The sequence below is a fragment of the Salmo trutta genome, chromosome 1 (genome assembly GCF_901001165.1).
Source record: "Salmo trutta chromosome 1, fSalTru1.1, whole genome shotgun sequence".
NCBI classification, from domain to species: Eukaryota; Metazoa; Chordata; class Actinopteri; order Salmoniformes; family Salmonidae; genus Salmo; species Salmo trutta.
This window is the reverse complement of record NC_042957.1, coordinates 60,850,083-60,865,425: the sequence shown is the minus strand read 5'-3', so window position 1 is coordinate 60,865,425 and position 15,343 is coordinate 60,850,083. Positions and strand designations below refer to the sequence as shown.

The 15,343-nt window shown below is 43.7% G+C and overlaps 1 protein-coding gene across 3 annotated transcripts in view; it reads right to left on the bottom strand.

Annotated features, from left to right (window-relative positions):
* The window catches only part of LOC115204081 (acid-sensing ion channel 2), a 480,853-nt gene that overhangs the window by 221,125 nt on the left and 244,385 nt on the right, over window positions 1-15,343 (bottom strand). The gene's annotated exons all lie outside the window — the stretch shown is intronic.

Genomic DNA, 15,343 nt, shown 5'->3' with positions numbered 1-15,343 from the left:
AGGCATGAAAGTACTAGGTTAATGGTTTGTAGGCTGTGTTTTAGAGCACACTGTCTGCTCCTTCAGTTGGCATCACTAGTATGGCTCATAACACGAGTATCGTTCATAGCAGTTATTTGGTCACAGTTAATAACCGTTTACAGTGCTCTAAACAGCCAGTGTCCAGCGTCATTCGTGTTGGAAAACTGAGATAATTACTCAGACTGAACAATCCCAATAGAATCACACAATTTGGGACGACCCAGACAATATTTAGGTACATTGAGAAAAGTGAGAGAGAAATATCATTGTAAGATTATTCGAACAGTTATATTTCTGCATAGAAACAGAAATAGAAGATATTTCAGAGCCTTTCATAGGAATAATATTATCTACTAAATGTGTACGGCTAGTTATTTTGGATTAAAACAAATCAGTATGTCATTGCTGCAAAAGCATTGTATTTAGAGAGCTGTAGTCTATGATAGAAAACGTTGTGCTGAGTACCAACTGTGAATGAGTCATGAAACTCAAAGACATTTAAATAACACTCAGTGTGAAAGGGGCAGCACTATAAGGAGCTATTACAATAACGACCTTTGTATAATGTAAAAAGAATCTAAGTAATAGAATTCAGACTTAATGTGGTCACGTTGACATGGAAGGAGGAATGGCTCTACGTCTTGGCAAAGCCTGGCATGGACCCCCAGATAGAATGTGTGCCCCCCCCCAAGTTTTGTTTCCCCATAAACATAACAAATGGTATATGAATTACAATGCCCGGTTTTTCCAGTGTAGCGCCGCTGGGCCTACCAGTAGCGCAGACCAGGACAAAGGCTATACGCCAGGTGTGTGCTCGAGATCTGAGGAAAGGGGAGGGAGGGGGCACTAATGTAAAATCCCCCAGATGCATTCTGATTGGGCACCTAGCCATGCAATGTCATGAGGTGCCAACTTCATTACCTTGATAAGGAAGCTCATTGGATCCCACCCAGGGCAGGTTCAAATTGACCGTTTTTTTCTCACAGAGAGTGTAAAAAGTTGTTCCCTTTTGCAGACAGTTAATAATAGACTAGCTAGCAGCTACTAGCTTTGTTAAGTTTTGGTAGCAGCACGCTGAATAATTATAGCTGGCTAAGCTTTGATCAGCATGGATATCTGAACATGGCTGGGCACTGCCAACAGCAACAGGACTGAGGACTACCATGTAGAGAGGTATACCGAGCTCACTGTGTAGCCTGCTGGCCTGACCACCGAGGTTGAGGAGCCTGGCAGGAAATGTAATACCCACCCATCCCCCACGTTGCCTGCTGACCAACAAGATGGAGAAGAGCCAGGACCAAGCATCAGCAGCACGAGGGTAGCATCACAAAAAGTACCGGCACCTCCGTTACCCCAGCCAGTAGCACCTGACAAACTGCTGGTTCTAACCCAAACTGAACCAGTGGAAACAGAGTTCAATGTGTCTCGCACATTGTTGCAAAGTGAAATTTCGCCACCACAGCCAGCAACAACAAATGGACCCCACTCAGTGTTCCTAAAAGATACAGCGGGTCTTTGTCAGCAATGCCGACTGTGCTTTAGGCACTGAAACATGGATTAACATGTTTCTACAGCAATGTGTGGAAATTCCTTCTCTACCCTGAAGAACGTATTCAGTGAACACAGACGTAGCATGTTACATCAGATCAATGAACAGCTGAGCTTGTCCAGTTGTCCAGCAGGAGAATGGAATCAGAAACTTCTCATGAGGTTTAACACAGCATGGAGGAGGCTATAGTTGGTAAGCTACAACCTTTACGGCCCTGGCCCCTGTGACAGAATTATTATTCATTTTTTAATGTAATGTATAGTTTAGGCCTTTGCTTTTTACTCTAACTAATATTTTAGATTTATTTGTGATTCTTAATGTCACTGCTTGCTTTTGCGGGTCCAATTGCTATTGATAGATATACAGGTTTCTGTTATTTGATGGATATAGGGACAGTGACTGGAACGAATTGCAAAAATCGCTGAAGTTGGAGACTTCACTAACTTTAAGCCTCAGCTATCTGAGCAGTTTACCGATTGCTGCAGCTGTACACAGTCCATCTGTAAATGGCCCATCCAACTACCTACCTCATCCCCATATTGTTTTTATTTACTTTTTTGCTCTTTTGCACACCAGTATTTCTACTTGCACATCATCATCTGCACATCTATCACTCCAGTGTTCATTTGCTAAATTGTAATTACTTCGCTACGATGGCCTATTTATTGCCTTACTCCATTTGCACACACTGTATATAGATTTTTCTATTGTGTTATTGACTGTACTTTTGTTTATTCCATGTGTAACTCTGTGTTGTTTTTTGTCGCACTGCTTTGCTTGATCTTGGCCAGGTCGCAGTTGTAAATGAGAACTTGTTCTCAACTGGCCTACCTGGTTAAATAAAGGTGAAATAAATAAAAATACAAAAATGACCAATCTATTGGTTGTGATCTGAGGTGAGCCCTGGTACAGTGCTCCTGTTGTCCAGTTGTCCACTCCGGTGGTGCTGAAATGGGCAGTGCATCTAACTATATCCTTTCATCGCGCTGACTGGTAGTAACCTTCTGTCCATGGTCCTGAATAGATGGATACAGTGTGTGCTGTTTTAATGAGCACATCTTGGGCTACCAGTCTTCACAGGGCTTCTCTTTACAACAGTTGTTGTGTATATGGCTGCATTTCAGATAGGACTACATTTTTGTAAATGTTGTTTGTCGCGGTAATGGGACCAATACTGTATGTAGCCTACTAAAAGAAGTAGGCCAACTTTCACTCTATCTTTCATTTGCAGTACACAGTCGTTGTGTGATAGGCTACTGTAAAACTGGTGTCAATACTATGAAAATGACTCATAGCCTACTTTTTGCCCCCTCCCTGTTCTCTTGCTATAATGTGTTGCTCTCAGAATAGGTTTTTACTCTTATTCGCAGCAGATTCAAATTGGGTACTGCCAGGTAGGACATGTCACATCAGCTACAGTGGGGGAAAAAAGTATTTGATCCCCTGCTGATTTTGTACGTTTGCCCACTTACAAAGAAATGATCAGTCTATAATTTTAATGGTAGGTTTATTTGAACAGTGAGAGACAGAATAACAACAAAAAAATCCAGAAAAACGCATGTCAAAAATGTTATAAAATGATTTGCATTTTAATGAGGGAAATAAGTATTTGACGCCTCTGCAAAACATGACTTAGTACTTGGTGGCAAAACCCTTGTTGGCAATCACAGAGGTCAGACGTTTCTTGTAGTTGGCCACCAGGTTTGCACACATCTCAGGAGGGATTTTGTCCCACTCCTCTTTGCAGATCTTCTCCAAGTCATTAAGGTTTGGAGGCTGACGTTTGGCAACTCGAACCTTCAGCTCCCTCCACAGATTTTCTATCGGATTAAGGTCTGGAGACTGGCTAGGCCACTCCAGGACCTTAATGTGCTTGTTCTTGAGCTACTCCTTTGTTGCCTTGGCCGTGTGTTTTGGGTCATTGTCATGCTGGAATACCCATCCAGGACCCATTTTCAATGCCCTGGCTGAGGGAAGGAGGTTCTCACCCAAGATTTGACAGTACATGGCCCGTCAAATGATGCGGTGAAGTTGTCCTGTCCCCTTAGCAGAAAAACACCCCCACAGCATAATGTTTCCACCTCCATGTTTGACGGTGGAGATGGTGTTCCTGGGGTCATAGGCAGCATTTCTCCTCCTCCAAACACGGCGAGTTGAGTTGATGCCAAAGAGCTCCATTTTGGTCTCATCTAACCACAACACTTTCACCAGTTGTCCTCTGAATCATTCAGATGTTCATTGGCAAACTTCAGACGGGCATGTATATGTATTCTTGAGCAGGGGGACCTTGCGGGCGCTGCAGGATTTCAGTCCTTCACGGCGTAGTGTGTTACTAATTGTTTTCTTGGTGACAATGGTCCCAGCTGCCTTGAGATCATTGACAAGATCCTCCCATGTAGTTCTGGGCTGATTCCTCACCGTTCTCATGATCATTGCAACCCCATGAGGTGAGATCTTGCATGGAGCCCCAGGCCGAGGGATATTGACAGTTCTTTTGTGTTTCTTCCATTTGCGAATAATCGCACCAACTGTTGTCACCTTCTCACCAAGCTGCTTGCCGATGGTTTTGTAGCCCATTCCAGCCTTGTGTAGGTCTACAATCTTGTCCCTGACATCCTTGCAGCGCCTGCAGCGCCTCTTTGGTCTTGGCCATGGTGGAGAGTTTGGAATCTGATTGATTGATTGCTTCTGTGGACAGGTGTCTTTTATACAGGTAACAAACTGAGATTAGGAGCACTCCCTTTAAGAGTGTGCTCCTAATCTCAGCTCGTTACCTGTATAAAAGACACCTGGGAGCCAGAAATCTTTCTGATTGAGAGGGGGTCAAATACTTATTTTCCTCATTAAAATGCAAATCAATTTCTAATATTTTTGACATGCGTTTTTCTGGATTTTTTTGTTGTTATTCTGTCTCTCATTGTTCAAATAAACCTACCATTAAAATTATAGACTGATCCTTTCTTTATCAGTGTGCAAACGTACAAAATCAGCAGGGGATCAAATACTTTTTTCCCCCACTGTATGACTATAGAATATGCACTTAGCTTGATTTAGTTTGCTTTTGTGAAACTCTCCCACACAGAAAATATTGCTCACCTGGAGAAGTGGTGGCTGGGTTACGCTCATTGCGTAGTGTCACAAATTTGACAGAAATGTAGCCTATAGTTGTAATGATTGAAGTTTAAGCTATGAAGCCTGTAAGAATCTTTGATAGCCAGTGGTGCTCATCCTGTCGAGCTGATCTGGGCGTGTTGGTAGGCAAAATTATGTGTAGGCCTACTGCAGCTACAGCTGCATTTCAGATACACATGACGTAATACGGCGCATATCTTTCTTGTTTTATTATATAGTGAACAAAAATATAAACAAAACATGCAACTCTTTCATTGATTTTAGTGCGTTACGGTACATATGAGGAAATCAGTCAATTGAAATAAATGAATTAGGCTCTAATCTATTAATTTTACAACTGGGAATACAGATATGCAACTGTTGGTCACAGATAATAAAAAAAAATAGGTCTCACAATGGGCCTCAGGATCTCGTCATGACATTTTTGTGCATTCAAATTTCTATTGATAAAATGCTAGCGGTTTAGCTGTCAGTAGCTTATGCCTGCCCATACCATAACCCCACCGTTGCACTCTGTTCACAACATTGACATCAGCAGACATCAGTGGCCCACACAACACCATACACGTGGCCTGCGGTTGTGAGCCCGGTTGGACGTACTGCCAAATCCTCTGCTCTGGTGGACATTCCTGCAGTCAGCATGCCAATTGCACAATCCCTCAAAACTTGAGACATCTGTGGCATTGTGTTGCATGACAAACCTGCACATTTTAGAGTGGCCTTTTATTGTCTCCAGCACAAGGTGCACCTGTGTAATGTTCATGCTGTTTAATCAGCTTCTCGATATGCCACACCTGTCAGGTGGATTGATTATCTTGGCAAAGGAAAAATGCTCTGTTAGAGAAATAAGCTTTTTGTGCATATGGAACATTTCTGGGATCTTTTATTTCAGCTTTACATGTTACATTTATATTTTTGTTCCGTGTAGAAAGCGATGTGTACGGATCCATTTCAGATCAATTTGTTAACATTTGAACAGCAGTAGGACCAATCTACTTTGTGCTATCAGGCTCTAAAACAGCAATAGTTGTTCCTCCCATGGATTTAAAAAGTCCCCTCAGGCATGTCATCCTTCTGCCGGGCCTGCTATTACTATAGGGTCTGATTGTAATTTACCTCCCTGAGCAAGTCGTTCATGTTTTCCAACTACAATTAGGACATCATATTCGCTCATAAAAAAAGGAACATTTAGATACAATCTCTGGCAGTGGGTGGAGCAATTCCAACTGACTGGCCTCGACTACATCATAGAGCTTTCAGGAAGACATGTAGATACGGTTTTATAATTTGGCACATGCTGTACCCTAGAGTTCCAAGTCTAACTAAACACTCAACTGGGAGTACGACAGTTAAAGCATTTAAATATTTATAAACAGACCAAAAACTGTAATAGATGGCACAGTGGGTGAATATGCAATGTGCTTCCAATGATACATAACTATAGCTGTTCCTAAAGTCATTAAATAGAGTCACTATTTTATGGAATCAAATCTTGCACTGCAAGTGATTACCATTCTGAACATTTCCTCCTATAATGCAAATCATGAAGTCTCGCTCTCAAAACCCTCTGAAATATCTATCTTCTGAGAAATACAATATCTCCAAGTCAAACACAATAAACAGACAATCAACAATATCTTCTTTCATTAACAGAAAGCTGCCTGGCCTGACCCCTCTTTGGACATCCACATCACATCAGGTTTTCTCCTTCATTCTATTTGACCCTCTTCCAGCCCTTTCCTCTGCTCCAGCAACACATCAGGAGATAAGGGTCTACTGCAGAGCCTTCCTGTAATGTGGGCCGTCTGGATGAAGAGCCAGCCCACTCGTGTGGCTGTGGGCCCGTAAACCACTGCAGCACTCCACTGGTCCTCATTAACCAGCTTTGGTTGGCCACACATTTTTTTTCAAAACCTCCCTGCTCTGCAACATGCTATTAGGCCCCATGGAAAATGGCACACTTTATGCAAAGCCCTTATGAATTGATCATTTGAAGAGAGTCGTTGGTTCAGCTACAGCGGACAACATGCTGGATTAGATGTGAAGGACAGAGTAGATTAGATACCTAGAATGCAGATGAGGCAGCATGGCTCCCTGTGAATGCTGAGTGGTTATTTGAGCCATTTGTAAATAAACTGTGAGGACTATTATCTGTGGTGGACAGAAAGGATTGAAGTGAAGGGATAGCAGAGAGCCTGTTAAGCTTTACAGAGGTTTGAAGTAAATAACATTGTTTTCATGGGCATGTCAACAAGCAACATCATCTGCTACCTGCCTAAATCAGCCACCTCACTTTATGGTCCAATCTTATGAAAGTAATGAGTTTCAGAACGACATGCCTCCCACAAGGCAGCATGACATTGTCAGTGATACATTTTGAGTTTGATGAAATAAACCACTCATTTCATTCGCATTGCCCATAATAGATTATTATGGCCTCAAATGTGAATCAAGTCATCAAGCACTAAATCAGGGGTATTCAACTCTTACCCTACGAGGTCCGGAGCCTGGTGGAAATCTGTTCTACCTGATCATTAATTGCACAAACCTGGTGTTCCAGGTCTAAATCAGTCCCTGATTAGAGGGGAAGAATGGAAGTACGCAGGGGAACTGGCTTCGAGGTCTAGAGTTGAGTTTGACGGCATTAAATGTTTCACAATAATACTGATTACCTGATAGACAAATAGCAATCATTTCTGCACAGCAGTTGCCATGACTACAATGTTTATATTCATTATTCCAGCTCTAAAGCTCAGAAAGTTAACTTATTCTGTATGTTTTAGAGCGCTATGTAACCTTAACAAACTATACCCACGCACGGATCTGGAGGTGAGGTAGTAACATTACACACTTCACCGAAAACTTTCTCTGGAGATGAATATGTCATGTGAAATGAAATGTGTCACTGCGTGCTAAATGACACTGACTGAAGGTGTATTCTGTGCTTTCCACTAATTAGATGAGGCTCAGAGGGAATAGTTGTGTCTCGTTACAGTATGTAGCCATAACGCTTGGGAAGTTCAAGTACCATTAAAGCTAGTGAATCACTGCTCTACTGAGGTGCTCCCATCATAAAGACCTCAGCTTGCATAGCCGTAGAAAGCAGACTAAAGGGAGACAAAAATAGGTTTATCCAATAAAGAGCAAGAAAGTCAAACCAAGGGTAAAAATGCAACAAGAATTTTCCAATGTATTTCGATGGACATATGACCAGGATTTGACCCTGTGGTCTCTGTGGCACAGGTCTGAGAGTGGCTGCACTGGGCCAGTGGCTCTTCACAGGTCTGAGAGTGGCTGCACTGGGCCAGTGGCACTTCACAGGTCTGAGAGTGGCTGCACTGGGCCAGTGGCACTTCACAGGTCTGAGAGTGGCTGCACTGGGCCAGTGGCCCTTCACAGGTCTGAGAGTGGCTGCACTGGGCCAGTGGCACTTCACAGGTCTGAGAGTGGCTGCACTGGGCCAGTGGCCCTTCACAGGTCTGAGAGTGGCTGCACTGGGCCAGTGGCACTTCACAGGTCTGAGAGTGGCTGCACTGGGCCAGTGGCCCTTCACAGGTCTGAGAGTGGCTGCACTGGGCCAGTGGCTCTTCACAGGTCTGAGAGTGGCTGCACTGGGCCAGTGGCCCTTCACAGGTCTGAGAGTGGCTGCACTGGGCCAGTGGTCCTTCACAGGTCTGAGAGTGGCTGCACTGGGCCAGTGGCTCTTCACAGGTCTGAGAGTGGCTGTACTGGGCCAGTGGCTCTTCACAGGTCTGAGAGTGGCTGCACTAGGCCAGTGGCTCTTCACAGGTCTGAGAGTGGCTGCACTGGGCCAGTGGTCCTTCACAGGTCTGGGAGTGGCTGCACTAGGCCAGTGGCTCTTCACAGGTCTGAGAGTGGCTGCACTGGGCCAGTGGTCCTTCACAGGTCTGAGAGTGGCTGTACTGGGCCAGTGGCGCTTCACAGGTCTGAGAGTGGCTGCACTGGGCCAGTGGTCCTTCACAGACCTGAGAGTGGCTGCACTGGGCCAGTGGCTCTTCACAGGTCTGAAGTGGAAACTGTTGTCAGCTACTGAGCTACATACACTGAGTACACCAAACATTAGGAACACCTTCCTAACATTGAGTTGCGCAGCGTAAAAGTTATCATTTGAAACAGGTCATATATGCTAGATTTAGAGTTATTTGACAACTTTAGTTGTGAGTGATACAAACCTTAGAATGTCATAGAAATCAAAACATATGTGGTCTGATGGTATGATGCGACTATAGGCTATTGATTTTGTGAGAAAGTCGTAAAAAAAGCTTGTGCTCTGTTCCTTGCCTCAGGCTGCTGTTCTCTCATCATATTTTCACCCATCAGACTATTCTCAATTGAATCTTTACTAATATGCTACATTAGTTTAGATTTAAAATGGCCCACTTATTTCACTCCATGCATCAACCAGTATTTGAGGAGCATGTTCTCGCTGCGTGACAGGTGATATTCTGCACAACCTCTGTATGCATGAGCTCTCCAGCCCTGTTCCTGCAGCTACCCAGTGCTTCATTTGGAACATTGTAGAATCAATGAACCAACAGAATAGCCTAGGGCTATATGTTCTCTCCCAGACTCATGGATAGACAGTTTGGAGTGTAGCAGAAGGTAACCAGTCCATCCAGTATGCATAATAATGCAGTCCAATGTGTTTAATTCTGGAGTACAGGCTAGACCAATTATGTACCAGACATCTTAAATCAGTTTTGTTTGATGTTTTTCTGCCATGCGTAATATTCGGTAGGCTATGTATTGTATAACGGCACAATCATAATTTTAATTCAGGCTCATAAGCCTATGCATCAGCTTTAATATGCGTAAGGTTGTTTTGAGTTAGTCACCACCTTAGAAAGCACTGTCCATTTTGTTGTGTTAGGGTTTGAAACAACCTCCACAAGGACCACGGTTTTCAAATGGATCATCACAGTGAGGTGAGTTTTAAAAGCATGATACTGTTTTGATTGTAAGTGTTTTGATTGCATTTGCAGTGATGTCAGAGTGGTTAGAGGGACAATAGACGCCCTGAGTACCAGGCAGTTAGGACCTGATGGTCATTAGCAAGTTGCGTACTACCAAAGCATGTCCAGAGAGCATACATAAAAGGAGACTACCGTGACTCAATGGTCACATGGAATTCTACTGTGGTCATGACTCATGACTGCCAGTGTGGCGGCAATACAGTCACCGCAACAGCCCTACGCCTGGCACCTACTATCATACCCCGTTCAAAGGCACTTAAATATTTGTTCTTGCAGCCTGAATGGCACACACACACAATCCATGTATCAGTTGTCTCAAGGCTTAACATTTTTTATTTAACCTGTCTGTCCCCTTCATCTACACTAAATGAAGTGGATTTAACAAGTGACATCATTAAGGGATCATAGCTTTCACCTGGATTCACCTGGTCAGTCTGTCATGGAAAGAGCAGGTGTTCTTAATGTTTTGTCCACTCAGTGTATGTCTGATGAGTGCCCTTCGAAAAAGTTTTTCAGAGCAAACCTCCCCTGGGAAAGATGGTGGTGACTGACTGTGACAACAACAACATGGGTGAAAGCGCCAGCTCCAAAAGAACCTGAGAGATCCCAACCCACTGCACTGGCACACATACTGTGCTGCCACAGCCTTTTCGGTGTTTGCACTCAATCCTTTGAAATTAAAAGTGGAGAAATGCATTAGCCGTTTAGGCGAGCTGTCCTCATTCTACAGCCTGGCCTGCAGTGCACAAACTGCTGATTCTCCTGTACCTGCTGCTTTGATCTTGTCACAGCAGGCAGACGAGTGAACATAGGAGGACGTTTAATTATTGGTGAAATTTGATAAGGTTGGGCAATGAAGGAGGGGGGGCACTCAGTTGGTACATCAGCGGAAAGTCCTGGTACATCAGAGGAAAGTCCTGGTACATCAGAGGAGAGTCCTGGTACATCAGAGGAAAGTCCTGGTACATCAGAGGAGAGTCCTGGCACATCAGAGGAGAGTCCTGGTACATCAGAGGAGAGTCCTGGTACATCAGCGGAGAGTCCTGGTATATAAGAGGAGAGTAATGGTACATTAGAGGAGAGTCCTGGTACATCAGAGGAAAGTCCTGGTACATCAGAGAAGAGTCCTGGCACATCAGAGGAGAGTCCTGGTACATCAGAGGAGAGTCCTGGTACATCAGCGGAGAGTCCTGGTATATAAGAGGAGAGTAATGGTACATTAGAGGAGAGTCCTGGTACATCAGAGGAAAGTCCTGGTACATCAGAGAAGAGTCCTGGTACATCAGAGGAGAGTCCTGGTACATCAGAGGAGAGTCCTGGTACATTAGAGGAGAGTCCTGGTACATCAGAGGAAAGTCCTGGTACATCAGAGAAGAGTCCTGGTACATCAGAGGAGAGTCCTGGTACATCAGAGGAGAGTCCTGGTACATCAGAGGAGAGTCCTGGTACATCAGAGGAGAGTCCTGGTACATCAGAGGAGAGTCCTGGTACATCAGAGGAGAGTCCTGGTACATCAGAGGAGAGTCCTGGTACATCAGAGGAGAGTCCATCTTCAAAGAAAATAAACTAAATGAAGAGGTGACACGTATTACAGAATTTGAAAAATGGGAAACAGTTTCACACTCTGAGGATATTAAATTGGTGTGTGTGTGGCTATGTGTGAGGAGGATTTTAGCTCCCTAGGTTTCAAAGGGGCTGAGAAAGACAACATTTGCCAATATTGACGACCTTAACGATCCAGTGAATGTCCAACATAGAATTGGAGGTGAACAGTAAGAGAGAGGAGAGAGAGGGATAAAGGAGCTCCCGCCATGCCCTCTTATACGCTCATCTGATCAGCGTCCACTCCAATATGGTAATTGGAGAAAGCAGCCTGACTCAGAGATTCCAGAGAAAACCCTCCATGTCCTCAGAACTCCATATACTGTACCCTGAGGACCACTTCTCACCTATGACACACGGAGCAGCTGGATACCGTCCCCCTACCACTCTCTCATTTAAAGCCTGAAGAGGGGATTTTCTGTGGAAGGCAGTAGCTATGTGATGGTGGGAAAAACAAATGGAGAGAGGATGATTAAACAAGTGGATGAGCAGAGAGAAGGAGAGAGATCTATGGGGAAAAGAGATAGGCCCCTTCACGATGCATTGTGAAGGCTGGTGTGAAAAGACACCATATTGAGCTGAAAAACAAAAGCGCATTGAGATCTGTCACAACTCTTCTCACATATGGTCACCTGTATGTGGCTGGTGGGAGGGAGGTGTCTCAACAGATGGCAGGGCCACCACAGACAGATACAGCTCTGTTAATTATCTCAGTACTACATTACTGTATGGAGACTACAGTGCAGTACACTACCTGCAGCGAACATGGCTTGTGCTATCCCTACCTAACACAAGACAAGTTGGGAATAAAACTTTCAATAAATAAAAAACTGATTTAAAAAGCCCACTTTTTTCTAAATTGGGTTGGCGGTGGATGCACTTGATTCAGAAGCCCTGTGTGCCGGGTAGGCAATGTGTTCCCATTTTAAACCATTTCATTTGTCTGAATGGACAAACTCCGCTTACCCGGCGGACCTGGAGAGCTAATCCAAGTGTGCCTACTGCGCTGGCCAATTGGATAACTCAAATCACCGTGCCTACAGCTTCCACAACCCCACAGCGAAGTTTGATACTAGCTTAAGTGAGATTTCCTAACTTTTAAAACCATGACCAGAGAGAGACTGTCAAAGAATACAGCAAAAAGCTGCTGCTTTTATGAGCGAGTTCATGTTAAAAATGTTATTCAGCACAGTCAACACTGTTTTTATACAACCCTTTTACAAAACAGAAAATGCATTTTTCCCTACTTCCACTTGTGCTACAACCAACTGCAATGAATGGTTATAGCTGCATCTGCAATGAATGGTTATAGCTGCATCTGCAATGAATGGTTATAGCTGCATCTGCAATGAATGAGTAGCCAAGTGTATCGATAGGCCTGCGTTTTGACTATTAGCAGCTCGCGTCTATTTTAACATCAAGGAATATTTCACTTTCTCTGGTCATAAAAACAACATGAATTTGTGCATGAGGTAGAAACAAAAGTCAGGTGGAAGATGGTTTCCCCTTTCGCTTGTCAGTCTCACCAGAGGAAAGGAGAGAGCAGGGACCGTGAGGCAGACTCTCTGCAGCTCTCTCCCTCTGCTGAGACTGACCATCAGATGCAGTTACCATCAGTCCAGTAAAATAAAAAAGTGAATTATTTCAATTTATGCTCAGCTGTGCCTCACAAGTGATACAACAACTGATCTATTCTGTTTTCGAAGCTCGCGTTTTGAAATATAATATTGTCTGAGAAGAACAGTATTGGCAGGCCAAGCATAACCAATATGCTGTGATAATGTTTTAGGCCTACTGCACAAACCTCGTTTTCATTAGTATAATGTTGCAGAGGCTTACATTTAAAACAAAATCTGAGCGGTAGAGCTCTGCTTGCTTTTTGACTCCGAAAGTGATCTTGACTCAGAAAAGGTTGGTGACCACTGATTTAGAGAGTTAGGCCAACTTTTAGAGTTGTGAATATTGCTCTAATTCTAGACATTAAGTTACATAGCATTGTTGAAATATTCCCCATGTAATGTTAATGGGGAGCTGACATGGCTGCCATAGAATGTTGTAGTGTCATGTAAATGTATCATAATGCAGAAACATCAATGTCATTACACTAAATACATGGCTCTGGTAAAACTATCATTTTAATAATATCATGGATGGCCAGTCCTTGCATCCATAGCTCTGTCTATGAATTTGAGAGTGGTTCCATTTCTCCAGCCCCATCCCTTAGCTTTTTACCCAAACAGAGGCGGGGTGACAGAGGATTCAAGCTTTAAACTGGCTGCTGTAGGCCTGAGGGGTTATTGGATATTGGTCTCAGCACCTTCATCGCTTGCCAAGATGTGTTGATTCAATATCAATACAGTAGACCTGTGTGGGCATACATTCCTTTTATAAATATATACACAAACATACAGAGCCCCCCCCACCCCCCCACACACACACACACACCTTCTCATTTCTTGAAGGCAAGGTTTGTGTCCCAAAGTGTCCCAGTGATGATATGACAGTGTCTCTAATGTATGAGCTGCTTTCATCTCTTCATTAAGAGGAACTGGTCTCTTCTCCCCTCCCTTCCCCTCTCCTCTCCTCTGTGTTTGTGGTCACATCATCAGGGTGTGTCTCAGTGACACCAGAGACAATTTCTCTACTGTGGCTGACTGCTGAAAGCCAGGGATTGGAGCGCCTGTCTCCATTATCCTGTCTCCTCTGAAGCACCACCACCACACAGCTCTATTAGTTCATACTGCCCTGTATAGTTGGTGATGTTAATTAATACGCTTTGAGGCCACAATGTCTCAAAGGCACTGCTTTCTGAGATCTGCATAACCAAATTGATTATGCAGGGTTTTGATTATGCATACTGCATCTAGAATATGGAAAGTGAACTTGCATATCTGGTGAGGAAATTGGTTACTAGTAGGCAGTAGTTAAAGCTGTTCTTTTGGTTTTGCCATCTTATATCCAAGATGTCCTTTCAACTCTCTCACTTAAGTGTCGACGCAAGCCCATTTAAATGCTTCCCCTAACACACAGACACATCGAGAACTCTCTGCCGTGATGTAACTTCACGTCAGTGCATAAAACTAGGAAATAATTCCTGTCCCATTCAATCACTGACAATGAAATGGAACAACACCACAGATGAACCAGCCATTATCTACATAATGAAAGACAAAATGGAATCCATTTTATCACTCAAAGGGCCTTATCAGCTACAAGTGGTGGCCAATGGCCATCATAACATATTTTGAATCAATGATTAACTTCCTGACTGGAATCTCAATATGGAGAGACGTTCCAGAGTCAAATTAAATGTGCAAATACGGTACTCTCCAACTGCTTAACAGTATGCATTTATGCATGATTACTGGTACATCAAATTCTAGTGCATGTATCCAGCTTGGCAATGCTGCTCTATCTCCTAATGTATAGCTTCCCTGCTGTATCCTGCTAAATATTGACAGTATCCTGCATGGCCTCCAGATGTATTCAGCCTGCTATGTCTATTCCACAGTTAGGAAAATACAGTGTGGCATCTTTCATAACATCCGTGTCAGTGACATACAGCAGCATGTAAACTGCTCACATCCACATCATCAATAATACACACGGTAGTTCACGTGTTTAATAGTTCACACGGATCATTATTTAAGACTGCAAGAATATGTTATGGAACACACAGGTAGGTAGTACACACAGGTAGGTAGTACACACAGGTAGGTAGTACACACAGGTAGGTAGTACACACAGGTAGGTAGTACACACAGGTAGGTAGTACACACAGGTATGTAGTACACACAGGTAGGTAGTACACACAGGTAGATAGTACACACAGGTAGGTAGTACACACAGGTAGGTAGTACACACAGGTAGGTAGTACACACAGGTAGATAGTACACACAGGTAGGTAGTACACACAGGTAGGTAGTACAGATCTTTTTAATAATGTGAAGACCATGCACGTACTGTACATACACGTGTACACACACACACACACACACACACACACACACACACACACACACACACACACACACACACACACACA